Raw genomic sequence first — 14,126 nt, 5'->3', positions numbered from 1 at the left:
CCTGAAACTACTACTGCTCCTACCGTGATCTTGGACTTCCAGCTTTGAGAGCTGTGAGAAAATACATTTTTGTTGTTTAAGCCACCCACTCTGTAGTATTTTGTTTTGGCAGCCTGAGCAGGCTAATATAGATTTTAGTACTGTGAAGTGCGGTGCTGATTTAACAAATACCCAAAAGTGTGGAAGTGGCTTTGACCCTGGGTGGTGGGTAAAAGCTGGGAGAAATTTGAAGTCCATGCTAGTAAAAGCCTAGATTGTCTTAAGAGACCAGTAGCAGAAACATGTACATTAAGGTGATTTTGGTGAGTGCTCAGCATGAAAAGAGGAGAGCTGGAGAGAAAGTATCACCTTAGAGAAGACATGTATCACCAGGAACAGAAGGTTGGTAGACATAGGAACATTAAAGGTGCTTCTGAGAGGTCTCAGACATAAATCAGGAACATGTTGTTAGAAGCTGGAAAGAAGGTAATCATGTGATAAAGTGGCAAAGAATTTGGCTAGATTGTGTTCTAGTGTTTTGTGGAAGGTGGGACTTGTGAGTGATAAAACTGGATATTTACTTGAGATTTCATACATATTGTTGAAGTTACAGCTTAGTTTCCTTTTTACTGCTTATAGTAAAATGAGAGAGGAAAGGGATAGATTGAAGAAGTTATTTAGCAAAAAGAAAACAGGACTTAAAGATTTGAATAATTCTCTGCCTATGCATGTTGCCAAAAATTGAGAAAGTGTGCTCTGGATTAAACACATAAGGTGAGGCTGGACAATTCATAAATCACTCTCTAAAGGATTATCTATGGAATTTAATTAGCGGTCTTAATTGAAGCCAGAAATAGCAATGGGATTATACCAGCAGAAATACTTCCCACAGGGGTTCTCGGGAGTAGAAACAATGTGACAAAATAAAAGAAGGCTGTCAGGCTTCAGAGATCCTACAGGATGGGACAACAGGGCTACCTGACTGGGAACATGTGCTCCTCTTCAAGAAAAGGGAAGAATGATCCCAAAGACAATTCAGAGATCATCTGGGCTGCTATTCCTACTGTAAACCAAGTGGACAAGCCTGTTTTCTCCTCAGCTTCAGAGGATGGAGCCACCTCCTTGGTTTTAGTGGGCCAGGATGATGGACTGGCCAGTGCCTCAAGGGCAAGGCCACTGCTCAGGGTCCTGGGGGTAGGGCATCCCCACAGAACTGAGGGGGCAGGGTCACCATGGAGAGCTGAAAGGGTGGGGTTGCTGCAACCCCCATGGGTTTGGAGTGCAGAGAGGCTAGCCAGAGAGGATTATTCTCAAGCCTTAAGACCAAATGAAGAGACACAGGGGCCTATTTGAAGGGGGAAGGTGGGAGGAAGAAGAGTTTCAGAAAGAAAAAAAAAAAACCTGTCAGGTACTGAGCATAGTAGTTTGGTAATGAAATAATCTGTACACCAAACCCCTTAGTCACAAGTTTACCTATACAACCAACCTACACATGTATCCCTGAACCTGAAAGTTAAAATATTAAATATATATATTAAATATATATTAATTGTTTTTAAAGATCAAATGAAATTTGCCTTGCTAGATTTTTGACTTGTTTGCGACCTGTCACCCTTTCTTCTTTCTGATTTCTCCCTTTGGGATTGGGATTGTCTAAATGATGCCTGTCTCACCATTGTATTTTAGAAGCACAAAACTTGTCTAGTTTCACAGGTTCACAGTAAGAGAGGAATATTAGTATGACTCATACTTCAGGTCTAATCTATATTTGATTTAGATAAGACTTTGGATTTAGAATTAGCCAGGCACCTGTAATCCCAGCTACTCGGGAGGCTGCGGCAGGGGAATCACTGGAACCTGGGAGACTGAGGTTGCAGTGAGCTGAGATTGAGCCACTGCACTCCCGTCTGGGCAACAGAGTGACACTCTGTCTCAAAAAGAGAAAAAAAAGAACGAAAAGAAAAGAAAAAGACTTTGGATGCTAGAATGGGACAAGACTTTTGTGACTGTTGGGAGAAGGTGAATGTATTTTGCATGCAAGAGGAGCATAAATTCTGGGAGGACAGAAGGTAAAATGTTTTGGACTGAATTGTGTCCTCCCAAAATTCATGTATTGAAGCCTTAACCCACAATATGACTATATCTAGCAATAGGTTTTAAAAGGGTATAATTAAGGTTAAAAGATGTCTTAAGAGTGGGGCTTCAATCATACAGGACTGGGGTCACTGTAAGAAGCCCAAGAGACACCAGATATTCTTCCTCTCTCTGAAAGCACACAGAGGAAAGGCCATGTGAGGATTCAGTGAGCAAGCCAGAAGAGAGGCCTTATTTGAAACCAACACTGTTGGCAACTTGATTTTGGATTTCCAGCCTCTAGAACTGTGAGAATATAAATAAATTGTTGATAAACCACCCAGTCTGTGGTATTTTGTTACAGCAGCCCAAGCAGACAAAAACCAACCCATAGTACCATTATGATTGATATGATTTGGGTATGTCTTCACCAAAATCTCATCTTGAATTGTAGCTCTCATAATTCCCACGTGTTGTGGGAGGGACCCGTGGGAGATAATTGAATCATGGGGGTGGTTTTCCCCATACTGTTCTCCTGGTATAGAACAAGTCTCACAAGATCTGATGGTTTTACAAGGGTTTTCTCCTTTCATTTGACTCTCATCCTCTCTTGCCTGCCACCATGCCTTTCTCCTTCTGCCATGATTATGAGTCTCCCTGAGCCATACAGAACTCTGAGTCCATTAAACCTCTTTTTCTTTGTAAATTACCCAGTCTTGGGTATGTCTTTATCAACAGCATGAAAATGGACCTTTGGTCATAATGGTTATTGTGGGCCATGACTTGGTAAAGATATCTAGTATCTGAACGTGAACATAAGACTCTAAATCCAGATATTATTGACATCTGTTTCTCTGCCCTTCAATAAACTAGCCTAACAACAGAGCCAAAACAGAAGCAAAAGAGATTCAAAGTCTGTGGAAAGAAACTGAACTTCACAGTTTATCATTCACATACATTTGAATCAGCAGTCCCCAATCTTTTTGGTACAAGGGACTGGTTTCAGGGCAGGTAATTTTTCCACTGACAGGGGTTGGGGGTGGATGGTTTGGGGATAAAACTGCTTCACCTCAGATAGTCGGGCGTTAGAGTCTCATGAGGAGCATGCAATCTAGATCCCTCACATATGTAGTTCACAGTAGGGTTGGCCCTCCTATAAGAATCTAATGCCACAGCTGATCTGACAGGAGACGGAGCTCTGTCAGTAATGTTCACTTGCCTGTCACACACCTCCTGCTGTGCAACCTAGTTCCTAACAGGCCACAAACCAGTACAAGTCTGTGGCCCCAGGAGTTGGGACCCCCTGGTTTAAATGATAGAAAGAAGGTGTATTTAGAACATACCAGAAATGGTATTCTAATAATAGGAGTTATAAAATTTTTATATATATATAAAATTTTTATATATATGAATTACTCCATGACAGGGTGAAGACCAGACTGCTATCATCCCCTAGTGAATGCTATGGAATCCATACAATCTCCCCAATTGCAAAGAGGCCAACTCATCTTTATCTTTTTGTTTGCTTAGTTTATTTAAGAGGTGTACAAAGTGTGTGACTGTAAGGAGTGGAGGGGAATGGGGAAGAAGTTATAAGGTCCTGGCACCAGAGACAATATTGAAAGTTTGAAGAAGGCATAGTCTTCCTTTTCACAACAACTTTTTTCTTCTAATTAATATTATTTTTATCCTGGGCTTTCCCAGTGAGCTATATGATGTTTTGAAAATACATGTAAAGAAAATAAAATGTAAAGATAGCTACTGTGTTAAGAAATTAATCAAGGCTGCAAGACAGTGATGATTCAACTTTCAAAACAAAAGGTAGAGCTGAATATCTTTCCAATAATCTGATTGTGTTTAAACACAATGCTTTTTAAAATTACTTTATGCTTCAACTTCTATTTTTAAGTTCAGGGGTACATGTGCACAATGTGGAGGTTTGTTACATAGGTAAACATGTGCCACGGCATGTGCCGTGGTGGTTTGCTGCACAGATCAACCCATCACCCAGGTATTAAGCTCAGCATCCACCAGCTATTCTTTCTGATGTTCTCCTTCTTCCCACCCCTCCCCTCGACAGGCCCCAGTATGTGTTGTTCTCTGCTAAGTGCCCATGTGTTCTCACCATTCAAATCCCACTTATAAGGGAGAACATCCGGTGTTTGGTTTCCTCTCCCTGCATTAGTTTGCTGAGAATAACGACTTCCAGCTCCATTCGTGTCCCTGCAAAGGACATGCTCTCATTCCTTTCCACGGCTGCATAGTATTCCATGGTGTATATATGTACCACATTTTCTTTATCCAGTCTACCACTGATGGGCATTTAGGTTGACTTCATGTACATAACACGTTGAAACACATGGCTAATGTAAAATGTAAAGCTTTAAAAAGTTGTTACACTGAATTCAATCTTTGCTCTGCTAAGAAGTAGTTTTATGACCTGCGACCTTTGGTTTCCTTCTCTGTGTAATCAAAGTAGTAAAGTTTACCTCCTGTGATTTTTGGAGGATTAAATATGTTAACATATTAGAAGCTTCTAGAAGAGTTCTAGAATAGGGGCATCATGAAAAGTATTTGATTTTCTTACTTCCTTTCTCAATTCTTGTGTTTCTACTTTGGTTACTAAAAAGTTAAAATCATTCTGAATGTCAATTTCCACGTGTTATAAACTAAACAGGATAAACATGTCTAATAGGTTTACTATGGGGCATGTGTTAATTACTCCATGAAATGATGTGATAATATATCAAGTCCTATGATAATATTTGTCTATTTTATGTAAAATTATGCAGAGAAATGGACATTAATGCCCACCTGGGGACCTTTTCTCAGACAAATGTCTCCCCTTTTATAAGTAGCTATGGGGCTGAAGAGATGAAAAGTGACAGAAAAAGTGTTAGCAAACTCGTTTTAATGTACTTTAAGCATCCATCACTAATCAACAAGTAACGTAACTGTATGTCTAGGTTTACTCCTTGAATCTTCTCTACCACCTAGTAAATGGATCACAGCAAAAGATTTAGTGCTACAAATTTAGAGTGATCACATTACATTTTTTGAGCAGGAAAGTTTCTAGCTCTCAAACTTATACAAAATTAAATCATAACAGACATCATGTATTAGAGAGTTAATAGATCCACGCATGTTATAACAAATAAAGTGCAGGATAAATATGCACTTCCATACACACACTCAGCACCCTTTACATTTATCTTCTCTTTAAATTACTCCAGGGCTATCCCAACATCCTTAATGAAATCAGACATAGACTGAATTACATTCTTTTAAAACCGGAACAATCACACATCAACTTACATTAAGTTCCTTCTTTGCAGATCCAACTGGTGTAATATAGAACTCTGAAAGCACATTTTGACCTCCATTTGTTATTTTCATTTGTTCATTCTGCTATAAATTTGATTTGATCTCATTATAATATCCTTTAAAGTCCTAAATCTTTCATTAGTAAAAAGACACATGAAGCTTTTGGACTAAGCTGTTTTCCCATTCTCCTATTCTGGTCTGTCAGAATTTGTCATCTGCAAGTCTGTGAATTACTTGCCTGCCATATTTAGCTAGGAGAAGCCTTGAAATCTGTTTTCAATCAGAAAAAAATGGACAGTCACACTTCCCTCCAAATAAGAAGAATATGAAGGACATCTTCAATCACCATAGGCAGTCTACTCAGAATGAGTTACGACAACAGCAGTGACCCAGGTGAGAAGACAATAACCTCTACTGCTGCCAGGCTGCCAGGGGCTAGTGACTCCATGAAGTACAATTCCAGGTCCTAGAAAACTGATCAGATGTGTGTCAATGACCACAAACCCCTTGCTTGGTTCTTAAACAATAAAAATGAAAAACAGAAATAAACATATAATAATGGCTGGCAACTACCTACACTTAAAAATATAAATGCTTAAGTAAATTGTGGTTCACTTAGCTAAAATATACTCTGAAGTCATTAAAAATAGAAATGTTTATAAAGAATGTTTAACATGAAGAGCTTATGATGATGAATTGTTTAGTCATAATTTTCCAATTCATTTCCTATGTTCATTCTCAATTTCTATTTTTTATTCATGAATATATATGTATATATAACATTTTGTATAACAAGTTTACTGAGATACAATTTATATGCAAAAAAAATCACACTTTCTAAGTGTAAAGTTCAGTGGTTTTTAGTAACTTTACAGAATTATGCAATAATCACCCATATCTAATTTTAGAACATACTATCACTTCAAAAAAATAAAATAAAAATACTGGCCAGGAGTGGTGGCTCATATCTGTAATCCAAGTACCTTGTAAGCCAAGGTGGATCACCTGAGGTCATAAGTTCAAGACCAGCCTGGCCAACATGGTGAAACCCTGTCTCCACTAAAAATACAAAAAGTAACTGGACGTGGTGATGCGTGCCTGTAATCCCAGCTAGTCAGGAGACTGAGGCACGAGAATTGCTTGAACCCATGAGGGGGAGGTTGCAGTGAGCCGAGATCGCACCATTGCACTCCAGCCTGGGTGACAGAGTGCAACTCCATCTCAAAAAAAAAAAAAAAGAAAAAAAAAAAAAGAAATCCATCCACATTGACAATATTTCCATAATCTCCTTTGCTCCAAACCCTGAAAATCACTAATCCACTTTTTTATTTCTGTGAATTTACCTATGTTTGACATTTCTTACTAATGGAATAATAATATGTAGCCTTTTGCTTCTGGCTTCTTTCACTGAGTATAATGTTTTTACATTTCATCCAGGCTATAACCTGTATCAGTACTTCCTATTGTGTAGATGTATCATATTTTGTATATCCATTCATCTCTTGATAGAAATTTGAGTTATTTCCACTTTGGGGCTATTATAAATGATGCTGCCATAAGCATTTATGTATAAGTTTTTGTGTGGACCTATGCTTTCAATCTAGGGGGCATATGCTTAGGAGTAAAATGCCTGGATCCTATGCTAACTCTACATCTAACATTTTGAGGAACTCCTAAACTGCTTTCCAAAGTGACTGCTTCATTCACAAGCCTACCTTGTATGCAGTTTAAACAAAGCACACACACACACACACACACACACACACACACACACACACACACACAAAACCTTATTTAGTAAAGGTTTCCTATGCTACCTAATTTTGGCACACTGTAACTGTGAAGGCTACAGTTATTTTGACTTCTTAAAGAGCAAATGTCTGAGCTATGGCATTGCATTTTTATCGCAGCAAGACTTAGTCCTTGCAACTGTTCGTTTTTTAAAAAGATTCATTTACCCACCACCATTGTAAATTTAAACAAAACTGGAGACCAGAGGAAGATCTGAAACATTACAGGGAATTTAGAACACAGACACAATAGAGCAGTGAGTAGATAAGTGAAATGACCACTGAGCAATCAACATTAACTTTGCATTTTCATGTCAAGAAAGAAAAATGACATTGAGATAAACAACTTTGAGAACAGTAAATGTCCCAAATTAAGACTTTAAAAATAGACTTCAGGATAAAAATGACATTTTTTTTCCCTTTAATTACATTCTTAAGTTAAAAAAAAAAAAGGTAAGTAGAAACTGAAAATAGATTTCACTAAGTGCTAGCTTTTCTAACAGCCTAGTGTGTGAAAATCCAGCTGTTCTTTTCTGTTTCATACATTAGCAGCAATAATGGTAAAGACGATGCCTTCCTTATTTGCTGACAGTTGTGTTGATGATGCAGGAGGCAAAATAGCATTTCTCTTCTGGGCAATGTTAATTATGGAGTGCTGACAGGAGTTCAAAAATAAATCCAGATTCTTCAAGTTAATGCCCCACATCAATATAGCGTGAAAAATATAATACACTGACAAGCATGAGAAAAGTGTAGATTTTGCATGATCGCATCTTTCTCAATAAGTAAAAAGATTCAGAGTGAATTCAAAAACTAAAAATAATAAACTATAACGGAAAAACAATTCAGATACCTATTTTTGTTTTTAATTATATTGCTGACTTGATTATTTCAAGCTGAAAGAATATTCAAACTTACACTCCCTTGTTAGATGATATGAGGCTCTGAAAGATTAAAAGAAATGGATAATGAGTGGAAGAATACAAATTTTATTCCAGATTTTTATCTCTTCATCTGATACTACAACATCCCTATTTTTCAGGCCAAATTTCTGAACACAACCCATCAATTTTAAAGTGATTTATATGGACAGTGAGTGTGGATTTCCAAAATGTTGGCCATATAATGAATGGACTACGACAATACCACGTAGTTCTTCAGATAGTGCACATATTCTGTTAGAAATTAATTAATGACACTAACTTAAAATAGAACACTTGAATTTTCTTTCTAGTATTTAGCAACTATCTGGTAACTATTGTCAAAATACATAGAAGCTTCATTAAATATTAATCTCCACTATAATTTTTAAAGCAGGACTTCAATATACATATGATCTTAATACTTTAAAAATAAAGAAACCAAGAGGAATACTCCTTACGCAACTTGCCCAAGGTTAAACAAGAAAATAAATGTTTATATTTTATACTTAAGTCTATCTGAACACAAAGCCCTGCTTTTTAATAATGCTATCTTGAGAAAAAGTATTTAAGCTTTGAAAATGTTGTGGTCCTTTGAACTGGTAATTTTGTTTAGAACTGTATTCTAAAAGTAGAATAAAGAACATGTACTATGATTTAGCTTTAAGAATCTTTATGTTAATATTGGCTATAGTGCCAAAAATTGGAATCAACTAGTGATGAAAAGGACTTGATTAAATTAATTGTGTTGAGAAATGGTGGGAGTGGATGATGGGAGGTTGCTTGTTGGCTGCAATGTGCATTGCTCCAGTGATGAATACGTTAAAGACCCTGACTTCCCTAAAATGCAATAAATCAATGTAGCATTGTTGTCATTCTACTCTGCATAAAAAAAAGTAAAAACTAAATTGTATTACGTCCAAATAGTGGAATAGTATGCAACCATTACAAATGTTGTAGAAAAATATCTATTGGAAAAATAATGGTAGCACACATAATCTTCTTAGTGAATTCCACTTAGCCTGCAGAGTTTCATTAAATGTTCGTTTGGTGATGTGTGTTCTTATCCAAATAAAATGAGGCCTACTCTCCTCTTTGCTCCCACAGGTCTACACATATGGCATACGGTATTATACTTAATTATTTGGGTATGTGTTTGCCCTTACAGACTATGACTTCCTCAAGGTCAAAAAAAAAAAAAAAAAAAAAAAAAAAAAAAACCAAAAAACTTTAGTCACCTTTGTTACCTCACCCAAATCTAACATAGTGTATAGTGCATAGTTAATAAGAGACAGTCAACAAACATCCACTGCAAAAATAAGTGAACAATCCTTGTCAGAATGTTCAAGTTATTTTACTTAAGAATCCATTAGAAGGTGATCAGATATCTATAGTTTACCGGGGAAAACTTTCCTGCTTTTTTTACAATGAGAAGAAACAAACCCCTTCATTCTAGTTACCTTTGATTCTGCCTTGCTGCCTTAAAGACAGAAATAGGTAATAATCTCAGCACACCTATGATGCACTCACTACACATGACCCTGGGATACAACAGTCCGGCAATGGCCTGAGCTAAGGCAGGGATTTTAATGTGAATTTTATGTATTTCTATAGAATATCGCAATAGGCTTCATACAATATATCTCTGAAAATTATCTTCAAAAAATGTTGTAGATGTCTACTTTATGTGTATTTTCTAAGGATAGAGTTCTTTAGCTATATGCTCAGAAAGCCATTGGTCAAAAAAGTTTAAAGAATAATAATAGATTCTATGTTGTTTTCAACATATTACTATGACCCAAACTATCTTAACTTTCATATGCATATGTCACTTAATAAGTCAAAACTTTTTTGTTTTCATTTTTGAGGCCGGGGTGAGCTTATTTTTTATCAAAACCCATTAAAATGTAGTTAATGGGCAGATTCATTCATTATTCTTTTCTGTAGACACTATAGTACAGACACAAGTACTCCCTATAAAATTACAAAAATTCCTCTGGGAATGAGAAAAGAGAGTTGCTACGTGCAGTTCAGTGAGGATGAAGATACTTTTCACCCTTGGCATCTGCAGAGTCAGTATTTTCAAATTATCTAAAGAAAGTCAGGGAGTGGGTCATTGGGAAGAAAGTCAAATGGATAAGGGCCAGGAAAACAAAAAGAGCAAGAGAGGAAGTTTACAGAAGCCGAAATCAGAAGACTGCCTTCAACTAATACTGAAGAAACCTTCACACATTCTTGAAGTCCAGTCAAGTGTTTCTATGTGTTTCTACATAAAGGTGTAGCTGTATTTAGAGCTGTTACATTTTCCACGGCCTGAAGGAATTTCCATTTATTTGCTGTGGTACTTTTTTTCTCTAGCAGGACCATCACACACTGTGATTTAGCCCTGTGCCTACAACAGATTAGAAATTTTAGTAGGGAAAAATCACCTGATGTTGACCTTATTCAGCTCCCTCTGCTCAATCAGGTTTGTGTGCAGGGGCTAAGCCAGATGAAGTTTCAGAGGTGCAATTGGAGAATATTCCCTCATCTATTGCACATGCCAGATGGGTTAGTACCAGTTTAAAAAATACTACAAAGGAAGCCTGAGCATTCTCAGAATTTGAAGACATCAAGGATAATTGAAGGGATTCCAGAAAACCCAGTTTCATTAAGACAGAGCAGGCATCATAGGGACTTATATGTGTTTTTGTTTTATTTGACCTGGAATTTTTTTTTTTTTTTTTTTTAATTAAAGGGCTAGTAGGGAGCCCTTGAAGACTCTCTCTAAGATCACTGAATATGAAAGTTAAAATCAGAGTTTATACTATTCCTGACTTGTATAAATTTCCTGAGGAAGGTGAGGTTTTTTATGCATTAGGAGACAGGAATAATAGTAATAATAATGTTTCTTGAGAGTTTACTCTGTACCAGGCATGCTTTACATGTTTTACATGTACTAACTCACTGATTCTTATATCAAACTTACGAAGTCAAAATATTATTATTCTGTTTCTGTCAACGAGAGAACAAGACATAAGAATAAGAAGTAAGTTTTTCAAGGACACACAACTAGTAAGGAAGGACTCGTGCTCTTAAACAATAAGAAATACCCCTCTACAAGGAAGAGTTATGAAAACAGGAATCTCTCTGGTTATCTGCTGTGCAACATTCAACTTTTTTTTGAGGAGGTGTTATCCAAAATAGTGGATAATCTGTAGAAAACAGCTTTTTTTTTCAAATAATTATCCTCCAATATTAAACACACAGACACACACACACACACACACACACAATTCTACACATCTGAAAGTACTTCTAATCACAAGATTTTAAAGAATTTTACTTTGAATATATTGTCCATTTCCACTGAGAAACAAACGATTTGGATGTGGAAACACAAGAAAAGATGATCACTTTTCCCATCTCATATTTATCTAATTTAATAAATAAAACTAAAAGCAGGTATGTTGATATCCCAGGAAAACTGAGATGATTTAATAGGTAATTTTTCATCAAAAGTCATATATTGGTTTATTTATTCAAATAACAAGTATTCATTTAACAACTACTTTGTTCTAGGCCAGTGTCTATGCACTGGGGATATATAGAAATGAACAAAACAGATTATGTCTGTGACTTTGTGAACTTGAGTTAAAGATGTTACTACTGTTAAATTACTGATGATTTCTCTTGGTTCAAGACATTCTGTATTTATTTCTTTACTGTCACTTTTATTTTAAGTTCAGGGGTACAAGTGTAAGTTTGTTACATAGGTAAACTTGTGTCATGGAGGTTTGTTGTACAAACATTTCATTACCCAGGTATTAAGCCTAGTACCCATTAGTTATTTTTTTCTGATCTTCTTCCTCCTCACACCCTCCACCTTCTTAAAGGACCCAGTGTGTGTTGTTCCCCCCATGTGTCCAAACAAATTTACAAAAAACAACCTCATAAAAAAGTGGGCAAAGGACATGAACAGACACTTCTCAAAAGAAGACATACGTGCAGCCAACAATCATGTGAAAAAAACCTCAGTATCACTGATTATTAGAGCAATGAAGATCAAAACACAATGAGATACCATTTAACACCAGTCAGAATGACTATTATTACAAAGTCAAAAAGTAACAGATGCTGACGAGGTTATAAAGAAAAAGGAGCTCTTACAAACAGTTCATGGGAGTGTAAATTAGTTTATCCATTGTGGAAGATAGTGTAGCGATTCCTCAAAGACATAAAGACAGAAATACCATTTGACCCAGCAATCCCATTACTTGGTATATACCCAAAGGAGTATAAATCATCCTATTATAAAGACATATGCAGGAATAAGTTCATTGTATCACTATCCACAATAGCAAAGATATGGAATCAACCTAAATGCCCATCAATGATTGACTGGATAAAGACATTCTATATTGTTAAAGTTTATAAATCTATACATTTCACATGGGAAGTATTGGAAAGAATAAAGTTATACTTGCAAGATACGCACATAGAATTCAAAACAGCAAACCATATAGCTCAACTGGCATAGAGACAAGTTCTTAGCATCATTAGTTCTAGTTTTAGAATCTCCTATAAATACCCACACAGAGGTCAGAATGCAAAGGCTGAATTTGTACTTTTTATTTCTTCTTCCAGGGCATGCTACATCTTAAGAACTGTCGACTCCAACACACATCCCAGTGAATAAGCATATCAATCTCATGGCTAACAACATACCTTTGAACGTTTCACAACCAAATTAAATCTCACCTTCCAATGGAACAGAAAGTAGAAGAATGGTGAATTACATGGGCTAGAAATAGGAGCTTGATACATAAGTATTTCAAATAATCAACTAGCAACATGAGACAAAAACACACAACAGCAAAAGTAGGTACTGTAGATTATGATTCTATCTGAAATGTACATATGGTTGGTTAAATCCTCTTCTTATTGAAAATTGCTTAAGACTGGGCACTCCGGCGTCACACTGTGGCACTTGAATAAAGGTTCTACCACTTAACAGCTGGTGATAGGCAAGGGTTACTCTGCCTGGGCTGGAGACCCAGCAGGCTGATTTTCCATACAGACAGCTGACACTTCCTGTCCCCCAAAGAACAGGCTCATTTGAAAACTAAAATGCAGAAGATATAAAAACTGGCAACAACTGAGTACTCAAGTCAGACATCTGATAGGATGCCAATGAAATAGACAGGGCTGAGGGCCAAGAATCCCCAACACCATATGACAACAAACATGAGACTTGGGCCCTGGACTCCAGTCACACCAAGGGATGTGTTACTGAGCTCTCTGTCATAATTGCTGCAGTGGAAGATCAGGGATAGAAGCCACAATTCTTGTACCTCATAGAACTGTAACAACAACATTTTGACCTTGGCCCCAGTCTATCCCAGGGGAAGGTCTGGTGCTTCTCTAACCAGGCAGTTTATAAGCCCCACATCTCAAGACTGGAGCCTCTCCCATGACAGACATTTGCCCGCAAGGTCCTTGTACAATTGGTATGGAGAAAATGGCTTACCTGCTGCTACTCTGTCTCTGTAGTTTTTCCTCTAAAAAAAAAAAAAAAAAAAAAAAAAAGAGAATGCTGGTCCAGGCTGGTATGTGTGCTTTCAGGGCATTCACTCTTGATTACTCCACATTAGACTGTCTTGAACAAATTAGTAATTCTCTGTGAGCCTCAGTATCCTCTTCATCAAATATGTGTAATGACAGTAAACACTTCATTTGGTTTCTGTGCGGATTAAATGAGATAATCTATGTCAAGTATTTATCAGAGCACAGGCATATAGTGAACATTAAAAAATGCTATCTATGATTATAATTTATTATTTAATTCAATGGGATTTTTCAGTGCATATAGGGGATTTTATCATATTTCAAAAAGAAATAAAAAATAAACCTGAGGTCTTTCATTAAGAGACATAGAGAGTCATTGTTCTATAGGCTATGACTCCATCATTGATATGGTGAGGTTTATTTGATGACTGAAAGAGTCTGAGTTTCAGATCAGAGAAGAGAAATTTATCAAATAAAAGAAACATAGGCTTAT

The sequence above is a fragment of the Chlorocebus sabaeus genome, chromosome 1, assembly GCF_047675955.1.
Source record: "Chlorocebus sabaeus isolate Y175 chromosome 1, mChlSab1.0.hap1, whole genome shotgun sequence".
NCBI lineage: Eukaryota > Metazoa > Chordata > Mammalia > Primates > Cercopithecidae > Chlorocebus > Chlorocebus sabaeus.
Note: the sequence above shows the minus strand (reverse complement) of the source record.